Source organism: Coptis chinensis, chromosome 3 (assembly GCF_015680905.1).
Source record: "Coptis chinensis isolate HL-2020 chromosome 3, ASM1568090v1, whole genome shotgun sequence".
Classification (NCBI taxonomy): Eukaryota; Viridiplantae; Streptophyta; class Magnoliopsida; order Ranunculales; family Ranunculaceae; genus Coptis; species Coptis chinensis.
Window position 1 is genome coordinate 21,236,826 of NC_141458.1, and position 22,020 is coordinate 21,258,845.

Genomic DNA, 22,020 nt, shown 5'->3' on the forward strand with positions numbered 1-22,020 from the left:
TGATTTTCATGTTTACTTAACAATAAGTATATTTTTTGGAATAAGTTTCCTACATAATTTTCTTCAATGAACAATGGAGAAAATAATTTGACATTTTTATTTGCTTATAAATTATGTTTTTACATGTCTTTTACAAGTTAATTTGGTTTTTCTTCATTATGTGAATGATATTACGATTTCAAATTTATTTATGTCAATGCTATTACGATTTCAGAGATCTAATAGTTGGAATAACTGAAAAAACAATAAAAGAGGATGAATCAAATCAGATAATGGAATGATAAACAACAACATAATTCATACTAGAAAGAATGTACGGAGAAATCTAATCTTTCTCCCTGTTAAAGCATAAAATAAATTAGATCCTCCATTTCATTCTTGCTCCAGCCAAAATATGAGAAAGTGAAGTCTTCTTCAGAGCTTTACTTGCATAATTTTGATAGAAGACTAAAAATTGGATTGAAATTGGACATTGTATTTGCCTCTCTCTGCTTTTGCCTCTCTGTGCTGCTGAACCCAAGAGAGATGGAAGTTTATCATGTTCCAAACCCAACATAAATATAATGTAATATTTGAAAACATATCTGAGGGAGAGAGAGAGAGAGACCACTTCCTCAGCGTATCCGTGTTCGGAGCCTTCTGAACTTCTGGATGACGATACATAACATACTTATCTCCTTTCATAGGAGGACATGTCCATATATAGCATGTTGAAAGGCCCTACTTCTTGCAGTAGCCTAGGTAGCCAATCTGATTAGGACAAGCAAAAAAAAAAGTCAGTCATCACTTAAGAACTTCTAAAGATACTAGATTGTGATAGTGAATCAAATAAGTACATAAAAAATAGTCCATTACAAATATTTCATGGTAGACAAATGTTCGAAGAGCTTTTCCATTAACCGTTTCTACTAGATACTAAGCCAATTGAACCCATACGAGCTCTCTATCCTCTCCCCATAAAACACTTTGCAAGATCCAGAATTGTAGCTAATGTACAATGTATGAGACATGCCAAGGAACTCTCCCTCCAACAAAGGATGGACACTAAGCTACACCTTTAAAAGGACAAAGCTTTTGTGGATTAATTCTTACCTTCGGAATGCTCAACCACCTTCGCTATTTAAAGCTTGAAGCTGCTTCCCTAAAAGCATTTCATAAGCTTTTTATAAATCAACGCTGAAAAAATGAGGATTGTTATATAATGTGTATCATCTTTTTTGATAATGAATCCACAGTTACTGATAAAAATTAAAACCTGGAATCAGAAAAATGAGGATGGGTGTCTGGCCGGGCTTTCTGTATGTACTGCTAGAGTACCTCTTGGAATAAGTCACGACTGTGACAATAAAATGTTCGAAGTTTACCACTCACATTTGCTATAAAATATGCCAAAGGCTATATGAACTTCTGATAAGCGCATAGTAGCTTTATTGAATCCAAGGAAGACTCTTAATTAGGCTTTTAAAGTTATAACAATAGTAAGAACCAGATTTACTTTTAATTGGGCTTGGGGAAATGTGGGTCATATATGAAATGTAAGCTTTTCATGAAGTTCACAAGTTGTGGGTAACAAGGTTTCAACATAACCCAAGCCAATATCAAAAGTTTGAACCAAGTAGGAGGGGATTTCAGGGATTATCTATGACTGGCAAATTAGCCGCAATAGTCGCTATTAATGGAGTATATCATGCTGAAGAAAAAGCACCTTTGACTGACACTATAGTAAATAACATATGAGTGACAGGACAAGAAAACAGACAGCAAATTGAATCAACAATAACAATGTAATACACTGGAATTAAGGCTCGCTTTCAATGATGAGGGTGATTATGCAAACCACCAAGAATACAAAAAATTAAATAGATAAATAAATGTGGAAAAAAAAATTATAGGAATTGAACTGTACAAATCTGAAATACTATAGTTTCCGATAAATTATCTGACATTATAAAGAACATGATACTAATTTCAACAATGCCATTCTTTAAAAGAATCTTAGGATTGTTCACCTGTGACTATCATGGACTCTGTCTTTCATTCACCGAAGTCCAAACTTGAGCTGCAAAAGAACCAAGTAAAAAAGGATGATTTAGTTTAAATGGTAGAGCTACATATACAACAGGCATATAGGGGATGGACAATCATTTTGTGACAATTAAAATTAAAACTAATAATTAATACACTAATAATTAAGAAGTTCATGTCGCCCAAATATATCACTGTCTGCAGTGTCTGGTAGAGTCCACCCTTTGAACATGCTCCTGATTCTTCGAATCTCACCCTCATTAAATGTATTAGAATGGTTATTCAACTCTGGAAACAACTTCAAGTACATTCTCAGTCGAGGTCCTGCTTCCGAGCTAAATGAATCGCTTGAAGTCAGAAAAGCTGAAGAAGAGAAGTTAGAAAAAATTAAAGACGGGGCATCAGCTGAACCTAAGACTACAAAGCAAGAAGTTGGAGTTGATGCCAATCCCGCTACAGAAGTTATCAAAGAGTCTTTTTAAGAACTGGTACTATCCAGGGAGGCGAAAGTGATCCCTGAAGAAAAGAAAGAAGAAATTGTTAAAGATGGTATAGTGCCTTCAATTGACACTGCCAATGGTACATCTAAACAGAAAAGCTTCAACATATATATAGGTATAGGATATGTAGTGACATACTTTACAGTGAAATATTTGAATGCAAAATGCGACTCTGCTTATAACTGCAAGTCTGTCATGGTTCAAGTTCAACTGGAATGTTAACAAAACAGTGTGTAGTGACCCATAAAATCAGATTAAAATCAGATTCCAACTCCAGCATTGAACCTTCAAAGGACTCTAATATGCATTCATTCTATACAATAATGTTGAAAATCTTATCAAAAACTTTTTCAATGTCTATCCTTAAGCACCAAATTGCAATCACCAGAAATAATCAATGAGCTTTATGTTTATAAGGCAGTTAGGTAGCATACAAGTTCGCCACATACAAAAATGGGGAACAAAATGATTATAGACCAAAGTATCACATATACTTTCTGATAATTCTAAATGAACCCTAGACACTCCTTACTTAACCTAAATATATATTTTCATATAAAAAAAAGTCAGAAACTCAGAACAGCAGATGGAATCTTTTCACTTTCAGTATTCCAAAAAGAAAGCCTCATTATCAGTGCACATCATGTCATCATCGACAGAAATACTAAGATGACAAGTTAATCCACCTCAATGTCAAAGAAGCAAATGTCTACTATACTTTCTAATAGAGGAACACAAAAAATACACACACAACAAAGAATTCTTTTTCGCACTATACTCGGGCAATCTATGGTGAACATAGAAGATTGGCCTATTTCATGTCCTGAGGCAAAACGGGGACTCCACTAGATCGCAAGGTGGAAGTTACTCACCAGCACAGATGATGAGTCAGACTTACTTAACTATTGAATTCAAAATCTTTAAGCTGAATCACATTCAGGTTGAGTGGGTTAAGCTAAAAAAGCTTACGAGGGCGACATTACTTTCCCTATATCTGCCAACCTCGCCACGGATCTACTTCCGCATCGACTACCACAAAGGTGATCCTTACACCCGGTGACCCAAGATCGAGGCAGTACACTATCGATTACCAATTTTATCAAAGTGACATAGCATGAGGCCGTGAGTTGTTGCCAAATTATTGATCCACCTTTTTCCACACGCCAGACGGAGCTAACACTTCCTTGAGTTCCGAGACCGACAATAGAGCACATAACAATGCAAATGACACTACCATTTGGTTATATGGGTATCTGCTACACTACAACAGCTCTTTCCAAACTTTTTAACAAACAGAAGTTGCAATTTATACTCATGGAAGGTAAGATGAATCAAATTAGTAGATAATGGCCAAAAGAGCAACATAATATATATAAGATGAGCATGAGGCCAACTCTGAGTTTGCCGTGGCTGAAGCAACCCATGGATAAACAAACTGTGATAGTAACCAATAGGCAAGGACACAAAAGAAATGGTGAAACCAAGCATAGTTTCAATAAGGACTACTTAAACATACCGTTTTTTCAAAAATCCACGCCTTTATCCAATTACACTTTTTTGGGATCCAGTAAATTAGCAGGCAATGAATCAGGATCAAGTTCAAATGATCTTTCGGGAACACCATCTCTTTCTTCACCCATCATTCTATATGAAGGGACCATGTGCAAAAATCTAAAGAGCTCCTTTGGTGGAATTTGAGATGGTGCCTTTCCATTCTTTGGCTGAAAAATATTAATATACTATCAGTGCTCCAATTCCAATCAGTTAATATACTATAATAACTATGAAGCAAATATTCTATCAAGACTATAGAGAGTCTTAACCAATATAAAGTATAAACCACCACAAGTTTCTGGGTTAACTAATTAAAACCTATAAATCAGAAAAACGATGCTTACAGTCCTCATGAAGATAAGCAATACATCCACTGAAAGAAAAGCCATCACCAATAGAAACAAGTGCATCAATCAAATAATCCTAACACAAAATCAATAGCAATTTCAATTTCAACAGCAGTAATAATGAAAATGAGTGAAAACCAATACCTCTTTGTCTTCTTTTTTCGCTTTAGAATTCAGTGTGGGCTTTTTCCTCTACAACTTGAATTTCAATGGAGAAGCTGAGAATGAATGGAGAAGGAAACGATACATTAGCTTGAGCTTGAAACGCCATGAATGCTGAAACTTAAAGAGTCATGACGTTTCAAAAAATAGAGAATGAATTTTCATAGATAGAGGTGTTGTTGGAGCAATTTAGTGTGAAAAACAGGTAGCAAGTCAAATTTGAATAAAATTTGAAATACAATACCCGCTTAAAACATATGTCATCAAATTTTTTGGGCCTAAGCCCAACAGTAATTCTAAACTTAGAGGTTTCTAAAACCCAAAAGCATCTACATAATTAAAAAAACTATATTCTAATTTAAAATAAGGTGATTTAGCTTTAGGTCGTCCCAATAATATGGGTATTTGCGTTGGACCCACATTTTTATATTTCTTAGCTTTAGGTAACCCTATCGTTAGTTAACCATCATTTACCAAGTTTGACCGTCTATTATGATGTGTCTGGTGTTATGCCCTTTCAAAATGCCACAACTACACCTCACATGTTTTGCACGTGCCCACACCATAAAACTCAAAATTCACATTTCAAATAACCCAACACGTGTTATAATCGTGAGTCCTAATAGAGTGGAGGCTGCAAAAAATGAGAAGCTCGCTGTTCCAAAATATCAAAATTTAAGATATATACAAAACTATAATCCTACAAAAAGTGAACTTCCAATCACTTAGTAAAACATAATCTATTAACCTAAAAAAAAAAATTGAACTACACATATCAAAAACCAAGTAGCCTATTTTCTTCCTCTTCTCCATTATTTACAATTATTTATTGATTTCATTTTATTATGTCTATTGCAGATAATGGCGTATGAAAATTATAGCTTATGTAAAAAAAAATTGTTAAAGGAAATCCTAGAAACAGGACTTAACATTCAACAAGATCCGGTCTACAACACAAAATTAGAAAGCGGACAATTCAAAAGCATTGTAACATTAAAGGTACCGAAAGACTTATTCTTTAACAATGAAGACATCATAGTTAAAGAAATTGATGGAAGCACTACATATTCTGCTGCAAAAGCAAAGAATTCAATAGCTTTTCACGCAATACAGTTTATAAAGGATGAACGTGATATAGAAATTGAAGACTTCAATTTCAAATAACTTATGAAGAAAAGAATAGAAGTTGAAGAGAAACAGAATCAACTCGACATCCTCAAAAATATTATGCTAGATTATTTGGTTGATGATAAACACAACAAAGATAAAATATATTATCTCGAAGAAAAAATTAAAAGAATAAAGGGCATGGAGAGTTCCATAATAAAGAAAGAAAACCATGAGGATTAATACTTGAATACCAAAATTTTATTATGTTGGTCACATAGTATTTTTTCTGTTAAACGCTAGCTTATTTTAAATTTTAGATATGCATTAATTTCATTTGCAAAATAATATTGTTTTGAAATATATTTGTAGTTAATATGCTATTCGAACTGCAGCATTACAAAATAAGTATTCTGATTTCATTGAAGTTCATGCCTGAAACGAATGAACCTAAAAATAGACGAACATTAATCCAAATTTATTGGAGGAAGCATTGAAAAAATAAATCTTATAACGAGTAGTTAAGTGGGTCAAACAGCGCATACTTGAGGATTCCGAACATCATCTCCCAATAATTAAAAAAAAAAAAAAAATATTTAGAAATATATATGGGCCTAAAATAATGCATAAAGATCAAGAATAGTGCTCTTTTATCTGTTTCGTCTTCAAAGATCTTGAGCAAACAATTTTCCATATACTTTACCAGTAACCAAGCTATATCCAATAATATAAGCATATGCCATGGTATAAGTTTTTTTCAAACTTGTAAAATATCAAGATATATTACATTTCAAAACATAAAAAAGTGCCCTCCAAAAACATAAAAACTAACACCAACTTTTTAAAACTAACAAAATAGCAGTTAGTATTTCTTAACAATATCCAAAGCTAGCATATGTGCTTCAGCATTGGACTTTGCTATCCATTTTATGTTTGCAAAGCCACACAGTTGTCTTCCAAATCCATAATCTGAAATATTACTCCTGATGCAGGTCCACTATTAAACCTGTCAAATCAAACATAAAATATTCAATTCAGCCAAAACATAAATTAGGATAAAGATAACACCAAAGTCCCCAACACATGCACATATACAACTTAACCCATTTTGTCTCTTAAGTATCTTAAACAATTGGACTAAAACAATATTTGACTAAAGAAACTTAACCATTCATGGCATCTACAGTAGTAGATAAGTAAGACTACAAAAATATGATTAATTGTTTGGTATAAACTTCTATTACGCATAACTTTCATATTTACTAACAAGCAAAAAAAAAATGAAATAGATGCCACCACACTCACTCGAACTTGCTGAGACAATGCACTTAGTCCAAAATCTGAGACTTTAAGAGCTCCGTTAGAATCAAGTAGCAGATTCTCCGGCTACAATAACCAAATAATGGAAAAGATGTCTAACTCTGTTCCTACTAATCAAGTTTGCGAAAGGGAGGATCACAAGAACAAAACAAGGGATAATAAGGAGGACACTAGAATCCAAAAAAAAATTCACCTTGAGGTCCCTATGAATATATACACCTTGAGGACACTATTCCATGTACATCAGCAAATTTATTATGAACTTGGCAACGAATTAATGATGAGATCTCCGTTTTATGAGAACCACAAATTAAATATCTATAAAATCCGAGTTTCAATATAGTAGTCTGGAAGTAAAAATTTTGATACATAATAATAAAATTAAAAAATTATATAAAAACGGTCTCCGTTCGTTGAACGGGTCTGGAAATCTAGTGTATAAGGCTTCATTCAGTGACAATGCACCGACATAATAATCAAAGAGATATCAAGAAAAAATGACCAATATCTACTCTTCTGAGCTTCAAGGTGTGATGGAAATTGTAAAGGAAGTCTTCAAACTTCCTCGCAGGAATAAAAAGATCTTCCTCTTCATCATTCTTTCCACCATGATCCTTGACTCCCTCCTATTCTTAGCCACCATTACCTCCTTCAAGTACCTCTCCAATGATTTGTTAATGAAAGTACTCCCCTTCGTTAGCATGGATCCTAAAAGCAGCGTATACCTCAAACTACTATTCAAAATCAAAGAAGACGCCATTCTTCTTATCTTAGTAGAAATGGTTTTCTTGCTCCTCATGACAGTGGTCTCATTGTTTTCTATGGTGGCTACGATTTATGTATCAGCCATGTCTTACTTAGGGAAGAGCTTGACACTCACGGACCTATGTTTCGGAATAAAAAAAATATGGACTAGGCCAGTGATCACTTGGCTCTATATTTCCCTATGTATTGCAGGCTTCACTCTATTGATTCTACCTCTATGTTTTGTTTTGATACTTGGAAGGGGATCGATGATTGTAGTTGCGGTTGGAATCCTTGTATTTCTCCCCGTTATTTTCCTTAATCTCTACCTATCTTTAGTTTGGATGTTGAGTCTTGTAATGTCAGTATTGGAAGATTGTTATGGACTGCAAGCACTTGGAAAAGCTGAAAAACTTGTTAAAGGAAGAAAGGTTGTTGGGCTTGTTCTGACCTTTCTTGTTATGATACTTTATATTCCCGGTATTCTTTTCTCTATGATAAACAAGAATCAACAAACGGTAACAACTCAGATCTTGATTGCGTATGGTGTCACAGTGAATTTCACCATTTTGGTGAAGATACTGAGTATGATGGCGTACACAGTGTTCTACTTTGAGCTTAAAGAAAGCCATGGGGAACAGGTAGTGGTCGAGGAGGACATGGAGTACAGTAAGATGTCTAGTATTCCTCTTGAGGATTCGGATTTTCCATGAGTAGCATTTTTCATGAAAGCTTGATCTTAACTTGTTGCATCTTCTCCTATACCTATATAGACTATTGTCTATTATAAGTTGTGAAATTGTGATTGTCTGGGCGCTCAACCCATTTTTCCTCCTTGTCAGTTGATTTTTCGTTTTCTCTATATTGGTTGAAGCCTGAAGAATCAATCAATGGGAAGACATTGGAATATTCAAATTGCTCAAAATGTTCGTTATATTCGGAAATTGACTTTAGATGCGTCTTTGAGTGCTCAAATTAAATTGACATACTTAATGTTATATTCGCAGTTATTATTCAACTAATAGAAAGGACTAAGTAGTTTAGATGAAGATTTTCAATTCGGTGAGAAACACAACCTTCATAGTTCTTCAACACAAGAACAAACTTAATGTTGAATTCTTAATCTAAAGAAACTAAACCATATATGTAGTGGGCTTGAAAACAGAGACAATGAAAGAAAATTGAACTCCCCATTCCATTTCCACAACATGTTTACTAATAGTATTAATACTATAGTGTGGCTCAACAGAAATCCAATCACTCCATGTTGAGAATGTTTTGTTCAGAACCACCTGCATGTTAGGGGTAGCATGTTTAAACCTAACCTCATTCCTGTGCCACCATATGTTCTGAAGCAAACAAAAAGCATAAGAAGAGAGGTTATCATCAGTAGACTCCATGTTAGAAAAGAACTTAAACCAACTGGAAGCATCAAAAGCTTCATTGTCCACTCTCAAGCCCAGCCTAGAACAGAAACAGATCCTAGCAGTCCAAGGACGATCAAAAAACAGGTTGATATCAGTTTCCACACTAGCACCACAGAAGATGCAAAAATTCCTACACATCTTATCCATCTTTCTCTTTCTTACCCTCTAATGAGGCGCATGCAAGTGAGCCGTGGAAAATTCCGTTCGCACCAATTCAGACGATTGTACTCCCAGTTTCTATCTTAAAATACAAAAGAGTCAGCTAAATACAAATATAATAGTTGTTTTATTTAGGGGCTAAAAAGTAAAAAAAAAAACTTATTTTATTGATGGCTTGAGCGAACTTTCTTGATTGAGTTGTCTCTCTCAATACAAACTATTGGACGATTTTGTCCTTATTTTGCATCTTCAATTACAAAATAATTGTTTTTATATTATTTTTATATTTGTTATGTTGTAGGAGTTAAAAATGTATTAAGAATTTTTTTGAAAACACTGGTCGGTGCAAATTGTGGCAGAGTGGCGTAGCCAGATGTTCAAAACTAGCCTTAGATGTAATAGCCTGAGAGATGTGAAACGAGGACATAGTATACACTGGTAGGGCCGGCTTGGGCCACTGATTTTATGAGGGTAGTCCGCCCAAGTTGCCATAGGACATTAACCTTATCCAGAAGAAAATTGAAGTCATGGAGTTTGGATTTTGGTCAAGAGGACAGGGGAACCCAAGTATTTGTCTTTAAAGGCTTGTCTTATAAGTTTCTGGAATTTGTGATGGGTACCCTCAGTGAAAAAGGTCGTTTTTTTCTGCATTTACCACTTGTCCAGTGATAGAACAGTAAAGTTTCAGGATGGACTTTGTTTTATAAATCTCAGTCAAATTAATCTTACCAAATATTATAGAGTCCTGACAGACCCCTTTTTGAGTTAGGCAGACCCCGGCCCAACTTGGTCCAATTTTGGGGTTTGTACTTGGGTCCAACTTAGCCTGACTTGGAGTCATTGGACTCAGCCTCCCTATCCCTTTAAAAGTAGTATTAAAGTCGATAAAGTAGAACTAAAAAATCAAAAATAAATTTAAAAATCAACATATTTTATTATTAATTATTTTTTATGTATATATATAGTGAGAGGATTACTTTCTATTTCTATTTTTCTTCTATATGTAGAGAGAAAAATAGAGATAGAAAAAGAATAGAAAAAGAAAAAAAATAGAGATAGAGAGTAGAATCCTTTGTATATATACATAGAAAAATAATATAGAGAATAAAATATGTTGACTTTAGCTCTACTTTTAAAGGGATAGGGAGCCATTGGACTCAGCCTTAGGCACAGCCCACAAAAGAACGAGAAACCGAGAAAGGCAGTTACCTTCATCTCCAACCTCCGTTACACCACCACATTACCACCACATTGCACCTCATTTCAGACCGCATTCTCCAACATTCTCAAATTGCACTGAAAAAATCGAGTTCTCTTGTCTGCATCCTCCAATTACACGCTTCAACACCAATTTTAAAGTGAGTTTTTTTTTTTTTCATTAAATATTCTATACTTTGATGCATTGTAGTTTTTAAATTTTTTATGTCATTGAATTGTATGAACTGTTAAGTTTGTATGAAGTGGTGAAGTGTTATGAAATCACGAATCAAATTAATGACTCGTACTCGTTTAGAACCAGGTCGTGTTCCTAGTGATTGTATGAAAGCTAGCAATTGCATGATTTTATTTGCTTAGTCATCACAATGAGCAAACAGCATGGTTTTACTAAGTCATCTTATATTAGCGCTTCTAGGCAGTTCGCATTGTCAAACCTTCAAACCTTTATATACTATAACTATAACTATAACTATATTGGCATCACCTCAAAGATATCCGGTTGTTGGACTGCATTGGATGGGAAATATTAGAAAAAGTGTGCTAAATTGGGTATCACTCTCCCGTGTTCCTTGATCCCAACCTCCTATGTATAATTTGCAAGAAAAGCTTTAAACTTCACGGTAGATGATCTGCATTTGACATGAGAGATATGATAAGTAGTTATTTGTGTGTGTGTGTGTGTCATTTACAATATTAATGCATTTCATGTGTGCAGTGGGACATGTTTCTCAATATATATGAACACGAGTCCTAGAAATATCCTCTTTTCAACAGATAAGGGGAAGCCTCGTTTCGTCATCCTTGATGTAGGAATGACATCTAAAACTTCAAGTACTAAAGCATTTACTTTAATGCAACTCATCATGGCTGTTGGCAGACGGGATGGTCGCATTGCTGCAGAAGAAACTCTGAAATTGTCAAAGAAACGGGAGTCTCTGTATCGTGATGCCTTCATTGAGGTAATGTGATCAACTCTTCATAGTTTGGGTTAAATTATGCAAGTAATAAACTCTGTAACTGTGTTATGCTGGGAGATTTGAGTGCCTCTCCTGCTGGGGTTTGCGGTTATGTGGACCTCTAGGTAATCTGTTGTTTCTTACTTTATTTAAAATTCATATAATGATGTAATGAAAAAACATTTTCCATATATGATCCTTCATTCAATAGAATGATGAAATGAATTGATGAGAGTGAAAGGAAAATAGAGAAGAGACACTCCTTAAACTAAAACCAAAACCAAAACTAAAACTATCAAGAGATTGTATGATACAATTTTAAAAACGAGAAAAAGATCCACGCCCACCTTTCTAGTGCATCAACCTTGTCCATGTTATGAATGAGGTTATGTGTTAGAGGAAACGTCAATTCTCCCTCCATCTTAATATTTATCTTACCAACAGAAGTATTGGTTATATTGTTCATATTGATTTTCTTATAGATAATATTTATTCTTTGCCAGTTAGAGTCTAATATATCCCTCTATTCAATATTTTTTACATACTCATTTGAAAATACAGCTTAATCGCCACTTACATGGAAACTACCTCCTTTTCCTCTTTTATCTTATAATTTTCATTGTTTGTTCATTTATGGTTTCAAAAATTCCTAGTATGTCCTGAATGGATGCTTTGGACGACTGTGTGTCCTACCTTTGTCAGTAAGAAACTTTGTAAAGTGATAATAGACTTGGTCACTTTTCCTTTGAATTATCATTTGCTTCTTGCCATTTCTACTTGGGAATTTACACTCCGTTCTTCTCTTCTTCAACAATTTCTGTGTGTATCTCGTGGATCTTTACCAGCAAGATTTCTTGAGAATATGTTGCTTCTTAATTGTTACTTTTTCGGTGCCATATAATAGATGGTTTGTTGAATATTCTGCACGTATTTTAGCTGTCATCTATCATTGGATGCATCTAATTAGCCCCTAACTCATTGTGTAGGCCCATTTTAGGTAGGGAAGTTGATTAGGGATGTTTTTTAAGGTTGTCAGGGTAGCCTGACCGTATATATTGTGCACACAGTGCCCTTTTACTTTCATCATGCAACTACTGTTATTCTTGTATCTTTTTTGTAGGGTTGGCAACAGATTGTTCGTCTTCATTCCCAGTATAGAGCAATGCAACTACTGTTGTCTTTTACTCAAACGAGACGGTGTATCGCGGTGGTACCAACGGGCGGAATGAGAGGGAGCAAATATCCTATTATGCCCTCGATTAGCATCTCTCTCTTGCTCAGCACTTACGTAGGTTGGACAGTGATGCTATGCTTATAGTTTGTATTTTGTACTTAGAACTTGCACATTTTCACATAATTTTAAAATTGTTTGTATTCGTGGCTAACGGAATCGCTTTAGTATTTTATTTTAATTTAATTTAATTAATTAATTAATAATAATAATAATATTATTATTATTATTATTTGTTTTGTGATGTAGTACTGAAATCGTAAAAGTTGTAAATGCTTCTGTTAATAGCAAGAATGCAACGTGCAGTGGAATCCCGGGGTTCCACGCATCAAGATGGAAACTATTTCTTAACTAGGTTTGCCATTTGACGGTGCGGCTTAGAGTTAAATGACTATACCGGGAAGTGTGCTGAACTAGTTATTACATTTATGTGTTCCTTGATCACAAATTTGCAAGTAACATTTTTGGAACTTAACGTTGAAGACTTGGGAGATGTAAAAACTTCTTATTTATGCCTGTGACTTTCTTAAGGCTGTCTGTCCGTTTAAAATATTTGTATATATGTATTTTTAGAGTGGTAGGCTTGTCAATATAAACATGAGTCCTATAAACCATGGACCAAAATATCGCTGATATATCTGATATATTGTTGATATATATCGATATTTTAGTATACCGATATCGATATTTTCGATATATATTTACTGAATATAGAATTCTTTTTTTCCCGATATATATCGGAATTTCCGATATAAAATTTTATATAGCCAATATAATCGATATTTATGATATATATCGGTTGATTTTTTTTACTATTTTTTAATATAAATCCGATATTTCCAATATATTTTCGATATTTCCGATATCATATTTCCAATATATCTGATATATCCGATATTTTAAATAGTTTGAACTGGTCACTAAAAAAATAGATATATCTGATATATATCGGTTTTGAGTACACCGATATATTCATCGATATCGATATTTTGGGACTTGCTATAAACATCCTCGTTTCGTCAGATCAGGGGAAGCCTCAATTCGTCATCCTTGACATAGGCACGCAACTAAAATTTCAAGGACTGACGCATTCAAAGTAGTGTGCATCCTCTATGCTGTTGGCAAACGGGATGACCGCACTGCTGCAGAAAAAACTCAGAAATTGTCAAAAGAAACAGGAACTGGTTATTCTTTGTAGCTTAGGTTGCAAGTAATACTGTGTAGCTATATTACGCTGAAAGATTTATGTGACTCCACTTGTGGTGTTTGCGGTTATGTGGACCTTTAGCTAATCTGTTATTTCTTAACTGATTTAAAGCCGAATTAGTGAACAATTTTCAAAATTATTTCGCTGGACTTTTTAGCCATGATCATTCATTCAATAGAACGTTAAAATCCACTGATGACAGTCAAAAGGAATATAGGGAAGACTGAGACACTTTCAATTGTTACTAAAACTATAAAATAACATGTCATACAGTTGTGAACGTGAGAACAAGATGCCTGGCCACCTTTGTTTGCCGAAGCAGCTGCCTTGTTCTTGTTATGGTTTATGTCGGAGGAAATAACAATTCTCTTAACACGTTAACAAATCTTATCAACCAACGTATTGGCTATATTGTTCTTATTGATGGGTAATGTTTTTTCATGTCATTTTTCCAATGTACTTTATTGTATACCTAATTTGTCTTGAATAACTGATCAGGACTAACTTCGTAATGTAAATCTTAGTATTCACTGTTTCTCGCGTTTCCCTACTTGGAAATTCGGTAGCTAGGAGTTTAATTGACTCTGTCAGCTTCCACACTTCGCCTCTGTTCTTGAACGTTTTTATGTGTATCTCGTGGATTTTTATTAGGGATTAGGAATGTAGAGGGGCTGGGGGAGAAGAGAAGAGAAAGAACAGGTTGGCAACAAATAACTTGATATAGTTGCCAGGGTTTGCCTAATACAAATTATGTTTTTTAAGTCAATGATAAATTTGTAATAATTTTTTTTTTTTGGTCGGCCCAACATAAAATGGAAGGTGCCCATAGCGAGTACCATATGATAAGATCATCTGCCATAGAGCATGTGGGTGATTCCAGATTAGTGGTGATAATTAGGCTCTCAACCCGGTCTGACTTGGCCCTCAAAAATGCTTGCAAAAGCCCTAAAAAATTGGCACTCATAGATTTGAGGAGCGGGCCGGCCCGATGCTCATGTCTATTAGGGGCAAAGGTTCTGGAACATGAGCCCGGCTCTCATTAGGCCCTCGCTAGCCTCATTTGGCCCTCATTTTTTTTATTGACAAATCTGTTTTAAATAAGATTAGTAACTTTTTGATGCTGGTGGGGTTCGAGCCCTAAACCTCTGGTATTATCACCCAAAGGTTTTACCGACTTTGCTAGTCGGCACTTTTTTTTTTTGTTATTTTACATTACATATATATTTTCTAACTTAATTATTTAGGTTATATCAATTTTTTTGCACTACCATTAGTATTCAATAAGGAGTAGATTATAACATAACATATACATTTTTTGTAATTAAATGAAAGAGGTCATATAAAGGCAAAATTAACATGCAATTATTTATTTATTTATTTATTATTATTTTATTATTATTATTTTTGAGCAATTCTAACGTAGTAACATGGTTAAGTATTGAATGTGTAAGACTCTCATCTCTTCCACCATCTCTATATCTCATTTTCTAAAGGTATAAGAATAAGTTTTATATCTTTAATTGAAATTGATATACATAATCAAAAATATAATAAAAAAAAAATTAAAACCACCAAAAAATTAAGTAAATTAGTAATGTATAATTCGACCGTCCCCAGCCCGATCCTCATTTGACCCTCAAAAGTGAGGCGGGTAAGGACTTGCGTATTTATGTCATGACCCTACTTGACCCGTCCCTCAACACACATTAGGGGGGGTTGGCCTGACCCTCAATTATGGAGTTTAACACTGCTATTCTAGATGCATTTCTGGCAACTTTGACTCCAGTGATTAACTTGTTGGCTTCAGTTTGGTAGAACATCCTAGATAGAGCTTCAGATAGGAGAATGAAAAGGTAAGGAAACAGAGAGTCTCCTTACTAAGGCCTCTTTGAGGAACCAGGGTTTTCAAGGAGAGCCATTTAGCATGATGTTGTACCACACAGTGGTGATACAAAACTTAATAAGCTCCACAAATTTGGTGCAAAAGCCTAGCTTAGAGATAATAGCAAGCAAAAAATCACAATCAACCCTGTCATAGTCATATGCCTTAGACATGTCAAGTTTTAAAGCAAAAAGTCCATATATTTGCACTTCTTTGCTTTTTTTGATCTTGTAAATGACTTCATGCACAACTCCTACATTGTCCCCAATAAATCTTTTAGGTGCAAAAGCTCATTGGTTAGGTGAGATAAAGCTAGGGAAAAAGTTATTAAGCATATTAGCTAGGATTTTAGAAATCACCTTGTATGAAACATTAGAGAGGCTAATAGGTTTAAAATGGGAAGTGAAAGAAAGTGAAGAGTTTTTTTTTGGGATAAGGGCAAAGAAAGTTTGGTTTATATACTTGCCAAAGTGCCCAGTTCTGAAAAAGGATTGTACCACTTCCACCAAATCCTTTCCCACTATGTGCCAAAACTTCTAGTAAAAAAGAGTTGGCCGGTAAGCCATCAGGACCAGGTGCTTTGAAACTCCCCATCTTTTTCACAACTCTCCTGATTTCTTCTTCATCAAGACACTCAACAAAAACTTTATTTTCCTCCTCAGAGATACAGGAGTCAAATAAATCCAAAACACTAGTAACATCCTCAGGTTTTGGGGCGTTCAGGTTTAGCTTGCAGAAAAGTGATTCAAAAAAATACTCTCACAGTTAAAGGGGGTTGAATATTGATACTTGATACTATTAAAATTTCTAAACAATATAGTTTGTGATTACAAATGAAACCATGGAATTCCGTCGAATATTTCAGTTTTTGAAATATCAGAACGAAATCAAAATAACAATTCTGAAATCATGAACTACGTCAAAACAATAGGAAAAATATGCATATTGTGAGGGAGTAATATTCGCATCCAATGAATATCAAGCACATGTCTAGCACAAACATGAATGCAGATCGACCCACGATCCTCGTCCTCGTAGCTCGCTTCATAGTGACTCAACTATGGCGATCGATCTGACTAATCAGTAGTCAACCGACCTGAAGTTTTTGTCACACGAGCTCGCTTCATAGTGACTCGCTACACACGACCGACCTTTCATGGTAGCGATCTCCCAGACTCTCACTAATCTCAATGGTCAGTAACGTATGTCTTTATTACTACCATCAAGACCGAAGCTTCAGGCACGCTTCACAATAACTCGCCATCATGGCTCGGGAGTGACTTGAAAACCTGGATCTGACCTGACGCGCGAGAGCAGGAGGTGCAACCCCTTGCCTATATAAAGAGGATGAGGAACTACGTCTGACCTGATTCAAGTCCCCCCCCCCGCTAGAAAGAGAGAACTTGATACGTAGGCAATTCGTCTACACGAACTCGGTCAAACCTAATCAACCATTCTATCTCCCCCAAATTACCTACACCTGTAAGGTTAGACGAAACATAATCTTTACATTGGCGCCGTCTGTGGATCGAATTTCTTGAAAATTCATCTACTCAAAATTTACATTACTTCCAACCATCTTCTTAGAATCGCCAATTTTTAAGCCCACTAAGCATGGAAAGCCTCCAAGATCAACTGAAGATTATGGCTACCCAGATGGAAGACATGAACGGTAGCATCATCTAGCTCCGATAGGAAAACGCCGCTCTCAAAACCCAAGTCAAGTCCCATAGCCCAAACGGGGTTACTGCTGAGGACGGGATCAATGAGGTCAACCAACAGATCGATAGCCTTTCCCAGTGGAACAAACAAAGCACTGGGAAGAAGGATGCCACTTAGGTCATCCAAAAGATGTTGAAGACATACTAGGCATCCCCGTTCACGCTCGAGGTACTCAATAAACCCTCCCCCCAAGATTTTATTCAGTCTCGGTTCTCAATGTACGACAGCAACACGTGCCCTGGTCAGCATGTAGCTCGCTACATTCAGAGCCTTGCATTCTACAGTGCGTAGGAGTTCGACCACCTGCAGTGTCGCTTGTTCCCAGCAAGCTTAAAAGACGGAGCTCCGATTGGTTCTACTTGCTAGGACCAAACTCCATAGACAGCTTCGAAAAGCTCTTTGACCAGTTCGCAAGCTAGTACGTCCACAACAGACGTAAGACAGCCGACCTCAATTCACTCTTCCAATTGTCTCAGAAGAGGGACAAACCAATTCGTACCTTCCTGGGACGTTTTAGGACAAAGCTACTGTCCATGGAGAGCGGCATCAAGGAGTCGTTCGCCACAGTGGCCTTCACCAACGTGATTAGAAAAAACACTGATCTATCCAGATTGCTGATGAAAGAGCACCCAGAAACGCTGGCCGAACTATACGCACGCGTGGAGAAGTACATCAAGCTTGCTGAAGGCCTCAAGAAAGAACGGTTGAGGGCAGCAGGCGGGGTCGCTACAATCTCAGATAACGCCCCATCTTCCAACAAGCGAACCATGCAACAGGATCAGCAGACCAGCACCCGAAACCAAACCAAAAGAGAGTTTGTTGTGCTTACAAGATCTCCAAGTTACATACTGGAGAAAATAAAAAACACGGCCTATTACCGACCTGAGGTAAAGCGACCAGAGGACAAACCAGGGAAGTCGTACTGCGCTTTCCATAAAGCAAAGTGTCATGAGACCAACGAATGTCGGGGGATAAAGTACTACCTTCAAGACCTCATCGAGGTAGGGCATATCAAACATTATACTGATATACCGATGGCGACCTGCATCACAAACTTATGGCTCACAGAGAGCGAAGCCGAACTCCACCAAGCCAAAGCAGCAGAACTCGTTCTCATGCAAGAGGACGTTCAAATGAGTGATCGTGTCATGAGCATCGCCAGCACTCCTCTGACAGAGACACCAACAGAACTATCAACATGATTATCTTCCAAGATGACTCGGTCACGTCCTCTAAAGAGAAAAGGAGACGAGTAAGCGCCCTCCAGGAAGTTTACCAATTCTCCTCACAAGCGGCCCCCATCCCACGCACAAATGGGCACAGCTCAGGAGACATCACCTTCACTGATGCCGACCTTAACAAGGTGTGCCTCCCACATAATGATGCATTGGTAGTCCACGTCAAAATCAGCGACTAGACTGTCAAACGTGTCCTGATCGATCCAGGTAGTTCGTGCGATATCCTATTCTATCGAACGCTGAAGGAGATAAACTTGCCCAAATTAGGTATGGTCGATCCAATAGCCCCCCTCTATCGCTTCAATGGATCACAAGCTGATCCAATAGGTGACATCATTCTACCTGTCTCGGTGGGATCACATGAAGACAAAGTCAACATCAACACACGCTTCAACATTCTGAATGTCAACTCGTCCTATACTGCTATACTAGGACGTCGTTGGATACACAAGATGCAAGTTGTCCCATCAACACTTCAACAAGTGTTGCATTTCCCCAGCCCCAAATGTATGATGGAGCTCCGCAGCAACCAGCTCGACGCTCACAACTGTAATCAGATCCACTCAATTAGCAAGCCCACTAGGGCTTCACTCAAAAACAAAGGCGAGATCGCCAAAACCAAGCTGGCAGAAGACTTCATCTCTGAGGTCAAGACCTTGACCAATACCCCCTGAAGCGACCTCACTAAAGAGAACACTGGGGGCTCGGTCAAAAACGTCCCTCCCAAAGTCCAGACCCCAGAGGTCGCCCCACCCCTTCAAGTGAAAGAGACACCGCAAGAGACCAAGACCCTAGAGGTCACTCAGCCCACTGAAACCGCTACTCAGACCGAGATGAAGGAAAAAGTCAACCTAGGAACTGAGGGCGACCCTATGTTCGTTTATGTAGGAGCTAACTTTGATCTTACTCTCAAGGCACAACTTGTAAGCTTTTTATCATTAAATAAAAATGTTTTTGCTTGGTCGCATATCGATGTGCCTGGAATTGATCCCAATATTGCATGTCGTAAGTTAAATGTTAACCCTAATGTTAAGCTAGTTTGCCAACAGCCTAGGAAACTATCTCTTAGGTTCAAAAAAGCAATAAACAACGAGATCGACAATCTAAAAAAAGTAGGCTTCATTAGAGAAGTGAAATACCCTGAATGGATTGCTAACATAGTAGCAGTCTCAAAAAAGAACGTCATAGTTCGCCTATGTATCTACTTCACCAATGTCAGCCAAGAAACCCCTAAAAATGGCTTCCCCTTACCAAGAATCGACCAACTTGTAGACCAAACCGTTGGCCACGAACTCATGTCATTCATGGACGCCTACAATGGCTACAACCAAATCCCACTAGCAGAAGAAGGCCAGGAGAAAACATCGTTCGTAACATAACAGGGCATCTACTGTTACAATGTCCTCCCATTCGGTCTAAAGAATGTTGGAGCAACCTACCAACGATTGGTCACCGAAATGTTCCAAGACATGTTAGGAGACACCATAGAAGTCTACATAGACGACATGGTTGTAAAAAGCAAGAAATCTGAAGATCACTTAGATCATCTCAAACAAGCGTTCTCCAAACTCAGGCGAACTCAGATGAAGCTCAACCCAGAGAAATGCCTCTTTGGCATATCCTCCGGGAAATTTCTGGGGTATCAAGTATCTCAACAATGGATAGAAGCGAACCCAGATCAGATTTGAGCGTTCTTGGATATGCCGAACCCAAAAACAAAGCAGCAAATACAGAAATTGTCAGGATTGGTGGCCGCCCTAAACCGATTTATATCGAGAGTATTAGACAAGTGCCGACCTTTCTTACAAATCCTTAAGAAAGGTGAGCAATTCTCATGGAATGTCCAATGCCACCAAGCATTCTATACTCTCAAGGACTATTTGACAACACCACCGGTGATGGCAAAACCGATTGATGGTGAAACGCTGGGGCTGTACCTAGTTGTTTCTGACTTCGCTATCAGTTCAATTCTCTTCAAAGAGGAACAGAACGCAGAGAAACCGATCTACTTCACCAGCAAAACATTGTTGCCAGACGAAAAAAACTACTCCCACATTGAAAAGGCAGTACTAGCACTACTTTATTCAGCAAGAAAATTCAGGCCTTACTTCCAAGCACACCCAATCAAAGTGCTCACCGACCTTCCACTAAAGAAAATACTTCTTAAAGCCAACAAGACGACTCGCATGGCAGAATGGGCAGAAGACCTTGGTGAACACCACATTGAATCCACCCCAAGAACCTCTCAGAAGGCCGGGTCAGGTTGTTGCTGATTTCTTAGCAGATTTCCCAGTTGATGACCTGAACTGGGAACCAGAAGACAACGCCCTGACTTCTAAATAACTAGACCCGTCGGTTTGGTCACTATTTGTGGATGGAGCTAGAAATTAAGGGGGCAGTGGAGTCGGAGTAGTCCTAGTGTCACCAAATGGCTCTATGGTAGAAAAGTCAGTTTGCATCAATTTTGCGACCTCCAACAATAAAGCGGAGTACGAAGTCCTAATCATGGGACTCTGTATGGCGTTAAAACTGGATGTGCAGGAGCTCAAGGATTTTAGCAATTCACAATTGGTAGTTCCCCAGGTCACCCATGAGTATATCACCAATGAAGGTAACCTTTCTAAGTACCTTCAAGTTGTAGATCAATTATTATCGTCTTTTAAAAGAGTCGTCATACAACATTTCCTACAGGGGAAGAGAATCGCCATGCTGACAGCTTGGCCTACCTCGCGACCCAAACACCGAACTATGACCCTAGGAAACTACTCATTGAAGTAGTTGACCGACCTGCTTACCAAAAGTAGCACGTCCTAGAAGTTACCGACCTATGCCCACTCTCTGGTATTTAGATAAGTCAAACATGGATGCAATCTATCATAGATTATATCCAACTCCACAAGGCACCAGCAGATCGCACAAAGGCAGACAAGTTCAATATCAGTAAGGTTGCTACTGCCTCGTAAATGGCAAACTTTTCAGAAAATCCATTGGAGGACCCCATCTGAGGTGCATAAGCCCAGAATAGGGTCAGGCAATTTTCGCAAAAATCCATGAGGGAGAATGTGGAAACCACGCAGGAGGTCGCTCTAGCTCACAAAGCGATCTCACAAGGATACTTTTGGCCATGAATGCAGATCAATGCCAAGAAATATGTACTCAAATGCATTAAGTGCCAAACATTTGGCCACAACATCATTCAACCAGCTCGTGAACTGATCAAC

The 22,020-nt window shown here is 37.2% G+C and overlaps 1 long non-coding RNA gene across 1 annotated transcript; it reads left to right on the forward strand.

Moving 5' to 3' along the window:
- Positions 1-10,529: 10,529 nt before the first annotated feature.
- Positions 10,530-12,998, forward strand: LOC147508579 (uncharacterized). The gene is made up of 3 exons (XR_015216386.1): positions 10,530-10,703; positions 11,279-11,522; positions 12,640-12,998. It is a non-coding gene; the product is annotated as an uncharacterized LOC147508579 (long non-coding RNA).
- The last annotated feature ends 9,022 nt before the right edge of the window (positions 12,999-22,020 follow it).